Raw genomic sequence first — 10,160 nt, 5'->3', positions numbered from 1 at the left:
GTTCTCTACATCTCACATCCTATGTCGACTGTAATCTCACTTTAAATAAATTTAAAAAAAAAAACACTTTAAAGCCAATATAACTGGTGTTTTCTCTAATCTCCTTGTCACTTGCTTTGAGCTGGCTTGTTGAGAACCCTTTTCCGCAACAGACAACAGATTGGTCACATCACTGGTGACTGTGGAATGTAGATGCACTATTACTAAGAAATATTCATCCAAATGAAACAGTCTTTGTTAAGGATATCAGTATGTTTTCTGACATAAATGGTCTATATATCTACTGTGAAAAAGCGCCATTAAACTGAATTCCACAACACTACAGATAATAAAGCTCATTCTAGTTTGCTTTATAAATTTGGCACATATTCTATTTGTATATTACATTTTAACCAACCAGTGTCTTGAGAATCAAAAAAATCCACGGTGGTTTTATGGATTAATCCTCCTGAGACACAGAAATGCATTTTTGTCCTGTCTTTTGTCTCTAATTTCCCAGTTTGGGATAAACCAAGTACATCAATAAGGTCAAGTACAACACAATTAAGTACATCACAGCTTTAGTTAAAGAAAACAAAAACAAAGATGATGTCCACTGCACCACTGTAAAGGACTTATGTAAAAAAAAAAAAAAAAAAAAAATCCAAGAGTAGCAGTCTTTTTTGCAGCAGACAATGAATTTATCACATCAGTAAAATCACAGGTTTTCCACAACAGCTGGTATAGATAATAAAGGTCATTCTAGTTTGCATTAGAATTTTGGCACATATTGTATTTATATATGACATTTTAACCAACCAGTGTCTTGAGAATAAATAAATAAAAAAAATCCTATGTGGCTTTTTATGGATTAATCCTCCTGAGACCAAAAATGCATTTTAGTCCTCTATGGCGGACAAGTTTCACAGCTTTACTCAAAGAAAACAAAAAAAGAAAACAAAACAAAAACAAAGATAATGTCCACTGCGAAGGATGTATGTAAAAAAAAAACAAAACAAAACAAAACAGTCAGAATAGCAGCCCTTTTCTTGCAGTGGACAATTAAGCTGGTATAGATAATAAAGCTCATCCTAGTTTGCATTAGAATTTTGGCACATATTCTATTTATATATTACATTTTAACCAGCAAGTGTCTTAAGAATTAAAAAAACAACAATTGTGGCTTTTATGGATTTATCCTCCTGAGACCCAGAAATGCATTTTTGTCCTATATAGTGGACAAGTTTCACAGCTTTACTTAAAGAAAGCAAAAACAAAGATGATGTCAACTGCAAAGGATATTTGTAAAAAACAAACAAACAAACAAACAAACAAAAAAGCAGAATAGCAGCCCTTTTTAACTGATTGATCACATCAGTAAAATGACTGGTGTTCCACAACAGCTAGTATAGATTATAAAACTCATTTACATGATAAATTTGACACATTTTCTATTATTTGTTACATTTTAACCAACTTATGTCCTGTGAATCAATAAAAAACACTGCGACCTTTATGTATTTATAGATGTTTTTTTAATGCATCTTCCACAACACCTGGTACAGATAATAAAGCTCATTCTAGTTTGCATTACAATTTTGGCACATATTCTATTTATATATTACATTTTAACCAACCAGTGTCTTAAAAATAAAAAAATCCACTGTGGCCTTTATGGATTCATCCTCCTGAGACCCAGAAATGCATTTTTGTCCTCTATAGTGGACTAGTTCCACAGAAGAAAAAAAAAACAAAACAAAAATAAAGATAATGTCCATTGCAAAGGATGTATGTTAAAAAAAAAAAAAAAAAAAAAAAAAAAAGCCAGAAAAGCAACCCTTTTTTGTAGTGTGTTCCACAACAGCTGGTATAGATAATAAAACTCATTTACATCAGAAATTTGGCACATATTTTAATTATTTGTTACATTTTAACCAACTTATGTCTTGAGAATCAATAAAAACCACTGCGACCTTTATATATTTATTTATAGAAGTTTTTATTTCACCTCCGCATCGAATATAAGATCCTCCTTCACACCCATCACTGTCTCCACGGTGAAGCCCCCACTTACCTCACTGAACTCCTCACCCCCCACCCCACCTCCAGAACCGGGTCAGGCCAGTCGCGACGTCTGTGCCCACCCCAGGACAAAACTTAAAACTATGGGTGACAGGGCTTTTGCTGCTGCTGCTCCCCGTCTATGGAATGCCCTACCTGATCACCTCTGGGCCCCAGAGACTGAGAACACTTCTAAAAAACGTCTAAAGACCTTTTTATTCAGGAAAGCATTTCCATGATCTTTTAACATCTGTGCATGCTTCTCCTGTTTTAACCCTTTCATGCATAGTGGTCACTACAGTGGACAGTTACTCTACAGCTTTAATCTTGTATATTCATGGGTTTTGTTGTTTTAGTTCCATATCAACCAACACAGTGGACACTTATGCATCATCTCATAAACTGCAATTCATACCATTATTGTAACTTTGCTGTTCTTGGTTGGTTCTTGAGTGGAAATCAATTGTTAATATTTATTTTTTGCATATTATCTCCATGAAGTGAGTAATAACTAGTATTAGAATATGTTAAAATGTGAGAAAACATCAGATTAGCTGCATTAAACATGGTTTCATTTCACTGTTTTCATATCACTTTATGATATTGGGTTTTAAATACATGTTTCTTTGCTTTAAGCATAAAATTCATGGTGTAGCTGAGTGGACATTTTTGTAACTCCATGAAAAACAGGTTGATTAAAAAAAAAAAAAAAAAAAAAAAAAATCAATCACATTGTTTTTTTTTTCATGCCTAAAGAGGAATAAAAACACTCAGGAAAAAAAATCTTGATTAAAGTTCTAATAATTCATGCATGAAAGGGTTAATTGTCTTCATTTTTAACTGTTGTTCTTTTTATTTTTAAACAGTTTTTATCTGGCTTACTTATTTTCCATTTTTATTCTCTATTATTTATTACCTGTAGCACTTTGAGATTTTTCGATAAAAATGTAAAGTGCATCACAAATAAAATGTATTATTATATTATTATTTTTTCATGCATCGTTCTCATTACAGAGCAGAGGTCTTTTACGTCACCGGCCTCTAGGGGGCGATAGAGACCATTGATAGAGATTAGACGCACTAAATAAATGGGCGTAGAAGATGATTAATTAATTAATAGGCGACAGTAAAGTTTGTGCCAATACTTTGTCTGTTGCTGTTTATCAATTGGACATATCAAAGAATAAGTAAAACCAAAACCCTGATCTAGTATTTTAATCCTCTGTAATCCTGATGTGGAAGCCAGGATATGAAATAGGAAATATGGCACACATGCGGTTTTTGGGAAATCCAGCCGAGGTTGTGAAAACACGCACACAAAGTGCACCTTCATGTGGCAGACAATGACCTGTGTTTCCTCGGCACAAAGTGTTCTCTGTATCGGCTCTGCTCCCCCCGCTTTAATGGAGGTGATCGGCCCGTGTTGAGCACAGCACGGCGGCCGAACCTCCATGATTAATCACCGGGGTCCAGGCTGGAGCTGCCCGGGCCGACAGGGACCCCGGGCAGCCGTGACGCCCCGGGTCAGCATCCGAATGAAAGACTGAAGAAAAGTCATCATCCGTCACATCTGGATGACATTAAAGCAGAGGTGAGATACAGTCACGAACACAACCCTGCACTGCTTCTCATGAGCTTCTGCACTTAGGTGGTTTATGGCTGACAGATACATTAAGGAGCCATTAGATTTTTTTATTTATTTATTTATTTATTTTTAAGTTTAGTTCATTTCAAATATGCAACAAGACAAAGTAATCTTATTTAGTCCTTGATGTAACAATATGAAAATTTCATATCACGTTATTGTGACCAAAATTATCACGGTTATCATTATTATCACGGTATTGTTGAAATTGTGCTCAAAATGTTCAAAAAGTACACACATTGAAATAATTTAACCAAGTTGTATTTTGGGGAATAAATAAAATAAAATAAAATAAAATAAAATAAAATAATAGGCATAATGCACTTTCTGTTGACAGAAACATTCAAATATTAACCCTTAGGGGTCTGAGCCTATTTAGGCCGTTTTTCAGTCCTTTTGATTTTGCCTTTATACAGGGTGGGGAAGCAAAATTTACAATATTTTGAGGCAGGGATTGAAAGACAGTGTATGACCAATTAGTTTATTGAAAGTCATGAGAATTTATTTGCCACAAGAAAATGTGCATAATAGAAAATGTTTTTATTCTATGTGTCCTTCTTTCTCAATAACTGCCTTCACACGCTTCCTGAAACTTGCACAAGTGTTCCTCAAATATTTGGGTGACAACTTCTCCCATTCTTCTTTAATAGTATCTTTAAGAAAGTCGACATTGCTGTGTGATGTTCTATCGGTAGCATGTTCTAAAACGCCCCAAATAGCATAATCCAGAGGGTTTAGATCTGGGCTAGAAGGCGGCCATAAACATGATTCCCAAAAATCGCTAAAGTTGGATTTGTTGCTGTTGTCAACAAGTGTTTTGGTGTTCTTGTGTAAGATTTTAACTTCAAATCATGTTTTACTGCATTTCTAACGGTCTTGTTGTCTACCTCAAGTTCAATTGCCATTTTTCTCATGGATTTGCTTGGATCCTTTAGGATTTTGGATTTGAGAGCTTTAATAAAAGCTTTGGTACGTTTTTTGTTGCTTCCTCCATTTCCAGACTTTCTCGTAATAGTTTTGCTCATAGTCATTCTCTTCTTTCCATTATAAACAGTCTTTATGGACACTCCAACTATTTTTGAAATCTCCTTTGGTGTGACGAGTGCATTCAGCAAATCACACACTCTTTGACGTTTGCTTTCCTGATTACTCATATGGGCAAAAGTTTCTGAAAAGGTATGGATAATAGTGTTAGGTATGATTATGACATCAATATATGTTTGGTTTCAAAACAACTGACGTAGTGCCTGCTGAGAAAAAACAACTAAATGTTCAGTGTAAATTTTGCTTCCCCACCCTGTATACTATATAAACAAATGTTTACTATACTCATGTTTGGTATCTTTTTTTCAGCACAACTTCATCTATCTCATCTGCCTATTATTTTTTCACTTTGACCCACTATATCAACACAAAAGGCCAGAAAACACACAAAAAATATATAAAATCCGAATTTATGTTTATGTTTATGCATTTGGCAGATGCTTTTTTCCAAAGCGACTTACAGGGGAAAACCAATCAAATCACTCAATCAATCAGATTTTATTTATATAGCGCCAGATCACAACAAAAAAGTTATCTCATGACGCTTAATATATAGAGTTGGTCAAAACCAGACTCTAAGCCAATTTACAGAAACCCAACAGAATCCATTTGAAAAATATATATAATTTATTGCATAAATAACACAAAGATGCTTAATGAACCTTTTCAAAGACTTTAAAAGTTAATATTGGTTCCAAATATTAAGTAAATAAAATTAAAATTGTAATAAATTAAAACTATACTCAAATATTTGACATAAAACCATATATTACATGGGATTTTTTCCCCTAAAAGTGTGGTAATCAAACACGGTTATCATGACAATTAGAATTTAAACGTTAATACTAACCATCTGCAATTTTACCGCAGTTTATCGTTATACCAGTAATCGTTACATCCCTAGTCCTTACCCAGCCAGCAAGTCCATGTGGGCCCCAGAAGGGTTCCATTTGGGCTGCATATAAGGGTCCCATTTGGGTTTGTCTGCAGTTTCTATGGTGGCCCCACATGTGTTTGCCCATATCAGAATCAGAGATCTGAATATCTCATATTATTTATTCTTCACGCTATTTTATACCACGATATTTATCCCAGATAGCAAAATCATTATGGCTTAAATCTGGCCCAAAACTGGCATACCATTTTGGCAAAGTTCTGGGCAGATGTATGGACCCTAAATGGCCCAAAATAGACAAGCTGAAATCAAACCAGAAAGAAGCCAAAATTCACCCCAAACTAATTGCGAACTTCCAAAATATAGCCATAATTGTCCCAGAAAAGCCCCAAATCCCCATAATCCAGTCAAAAAGTAGCCAAAACTGACCCAAAGAGAGGCCAAAAGGAGGCCAAAATTCACCCCAAATTTGTGCTGATCACGCTTTTAAAATGAAGTGGGCTTTTCTTCTGGGTAGAAATTCCCCGCTCTTTGTGCAGTGTTTTAGCTTTACAGAAATATGCCAAAACACAACCAAAAAACATCCATATATGGAATAAGATGTTGCCGCTCTTTAGTCAATGTTCTGGTTTGCCATAAACATGCCATACCATTCCTATACTTGATCCTGCTCTTTGCCCAGTCTTTTGGTTAACCACACATATGCCATAACTCAGTCATATATTGCTGGTGCCTCCATATTTATTATGGATAACCTGAATCATACCACAGTTAAGCCTAAAGGTTTTCATAATGCCAAAAGAAAGCCAAAATGCCAAATGTATGCCATAATACTGCCAAAATATTTGCTATCTGGGTACTTAGTCCTTACCCAGCCAGCATGTCCATGTGGGCTCCTGAAGGGTTCCATTTGGGGTGCATACAAGGGTCCCATGTGGATTTGTCCACAGTTTCCATGGTGGCCCCACATGTTTTTGCCCAAATCAGAATCAGAATCAGAGATCTGAATATCTCATATTATTTATTCTTCACACTATTTATCCAACAATATTTATCTTTCATGTCATTTGTACTACTTCTCATGTTATTTGCACTACTTTTTACAAATATCTTAGTTTGCAATACTTTTTTATTTTTTAATGTAAATAACTGTGCCTTTAAGTGATATTTGTTGTTGTTTTACCTGATATTTTTTGTCTGTCTGTAAATTCTTGCACTGAACCTCAGAGCTTTACCTCAGTTTCATCGTACTTGGTACGATGACAATAAAGATATTCTGATTCTGATTTTGATTCTGATATGGGTGAACACACGTGGGGCCACCGTGGAAACTGCGGACAAACCCAAATGGAACCCTTCTGGGGCCCACATGGACACGCTGGCTGGGTAGAAATAAAACAGGTATTAAGAAGTCATGGAAAAAACCAAAAACAAAACTTAAACACATACACTGGTGTGCAAAAATGTTAGAGCACTTGTCATATCTTAAGAAACTGGTGGTTTATTTGTTCCCAGAGCCTGATTTTCACTTTTTTTGTCATTGCAAAAGGTAAAGGCAAAGGTACTGAGAATATTTCACCTACAAATTTATAAGTCCAGTGCTTTTTTTACATTTTACTCTAATATTTAGTGAAAATACATCGACACAATGCCAGAAAGATGTGCTGCTGTGATTGTTGCCAAGGGGGCCACAATAAATATTAGAGTAAAATGTAAAAAAAAAAGGACTGGACTGATAAATTTGTAGGTGAACTATTCTCAGTACCTTTGCCTTTACAATGCAATGACAAAAAAAGTGAAATTCAGGCTCTGGGAACAAATGAACCACCAATTTCTTAAGATTTAACAAGTACTCTAATATTTTTCCACATCACTGTACATGACTTCATTTGCACATTGGAAAAGGAGTGGGAGGAAGTCAAACTTAATTAATCCCACCCCTTCTCCACACAACAGTCTATCCCTTAGCTTCCTATCAGCAGAATATATGAAAAGTCAAATCCCTTAGGTCTTGTGTAAGTAATTAACCTCACTTATCATCCTCATATACACATACATACACATCCATACTGACAAACCAGAAAAGTAAGTAAGTAAATAAATAAGTAAGTAAGTAAATAAGTACATACATACAGTACAAACCGAAAGTTGAGGATATTTCAGTTTTCACACACAAAAAAGTAAAAAAAACGCTGTGCAAGAATCTCAAATGAAAAAAATAGCCCAAAAATTAAAAATATCCTTAACTTTTTGTTTGTAGTGTACATACATAAATCCTCGAAGGCAACACAAATGAATACACAATAAAGTAAACAATAAGACAAAGTAAACAACAACAGCAATCAAACAAAATTTAACAATCAACAAACACACAAAAAACAAGGAACAAACAAAATCCTTCTTCAACATATGGGTAACATCCTACCTGTCAGGCCTCACATTTCTCTCCATCTGCAACCAAAGAAGGCCTGAAATGTGCATGTGCATGTGAAATTCTCACCTTGGTCAAACACAGTCTATTTTTATCTCCATCTATGAAAGGATGAGGCTGGATCATAACCTTAATGCCTAAATCATAACTTTGAGCTTAAAGCTTAAATTCCTTTCCATATAGAAAGAATTATGTGTTTTAGTGAAAATGTGCCCCCTCTGTGAAGTAATTTTTATCTTAAATTAAGTCCACTGAAGATCATTCCCTTATGCACTTTTTACCTTATGACCCCCTTTACTGAAATCAGTGTCAACATGAGGCCACAGATAAGAGATGGCATCAGAAAATTTATCTTGTGAACTGGGAATACAGTGGATGAAAGTGTTGCCTGAACATGTTTGGAGTCTTTAAAGGCTCTGGAAATGCTGTCTCAGATTTCACAGTATAAGCATTTATCTAGTATCTATGATTTGTTATGAAGTAGAATGGAGCACTGTTTCACAAAATTAGAGAAGATCTTCAAAAACAGATACATTATGGTGTTACAACAATGTGTTTTAGCCTCATAAATTCAGAAATAATCAGCTAATAATCCTCTTGTATCCTCAAAGACCCACAAAACAACTGGCGACTGAAAGTATCTACTGCTAAAAAGAATGTTCAATAACTTCTGAGCCATTAAGACTATCAATATATTATATAATCTGAGTTAAATACATCTTTTTTGGACATTCAAAAGCTCTGAAGTGAACATGAAAACACAATCATCTTCTAAAACATTGATTAACTAGTAAAACCCATGTAGTTTGACAAATGACAGAGGTTGTAGATACTTATTTTTATGTTCAGTTTATATGTTTTTTTCTGAAAAAAGTCCCATTTTCCACTGTTTTGGTTAGATAGATGTACTTTATTTATCTCAAACTGGGAAATTACAGTGTAGCAGCAGCATGACACACATTCAATAACAATATAAGACCATGGAAATATAACATAAGAGCAAACACTATACACTGTACACTATGAATTAGAGGTATAAAAATTGTTATAATGTTTGAATTTACTCTGAGCTTTTATGAACATTTCCATGATCAGTGAATTAAATATAGGAAAATACATGATTTTTCAAAAATACTGAGTATAATATGATGGTAAATCACTTGGGAAAGGTTAGATGTAGAGGGAAATTCATCTGGAAGTCTCCACAAGAATAGTTCAGTCTACTGCTAAAAAGAATATTCAATAACTTCTGATCCATTAAAACTATCAATACATTTATATAATTTGAGTAAAATGCATCTTCTTTGGACATTCAGAAGCTCCGAGTGAACGTAAAAACACAATCATCTTCTAAAACATTGATTAAGTTGTAAAAGCCATGTAGTTTGATAAATGACAGGTTGTAGATACTTATTTTTAATGTTCAGCTTATATGTTTTTCTGAAAAAAAGTCCCATTTTCCACTGTTTTGGTTAGACAGATGTGCTTTATTTATCCCAAACTGGGAAATTAGTGTAGCAGCAGCATGACACACATTCAATAACAATATAAAACCACAGCAAACATGAGTAAGAGAAATATAACATAAGAGCAAACACTATACACTGTACACTATAAATTAGAAATATGAAAATTGTTAGAATAATTTTTATTTTTTTAAAGTTGTTTTGTCCAGCATCATAACAGCAGAATGGTAGTCTGGCTGCCTTTTGGTGCTGAACAAATTTGCTTTACCAAGGGAAACTTCATAAAGTATATGAGGCTTCCCTTGATATTCTGCTATCTTTATTTTGAGTTTTGTTGAACCACATTTTGATGCCAGACCTGACATGAAGTAACAGGAGGAAGGAGAAGAACGGGGGAGCAGAGAAGGAAAGAGTGGAGGGGGGAGAAAATGAAGAAGAAGATGGCGAAGACCCTCACAAGAAAATAACAACAATACTAACAATAACAGCCATGGTGATAATTATAATGGTAATAATAACTAGAACCAGACCTGAATAAACTGGGCAGAAAAAAAAGAAGAAATTACAATGAAATAAAATAAATAATACCTATAAAATTAGAGATTTAAGAAAGGAAAACGTGAACAAAACAACATAAAT

This window comes from Sphaeramia orbicularis, chromosome 24 (assembly GCF_902148855.1).
Source record: "Sphaeramia orbicularis chromosome 24, fSphaOr1.1, whole genome shotgun sequence".
Classification (NCBI taxonomy): Eukaryota; Metazoa; Chordata; class Actinopteri; order Kurtiformes; family Apogonidae; genus Sphaeramia; species Sphaeramia orbicularis.
This window is presented reverse-complemented; position numbering follows the sequence as displayed.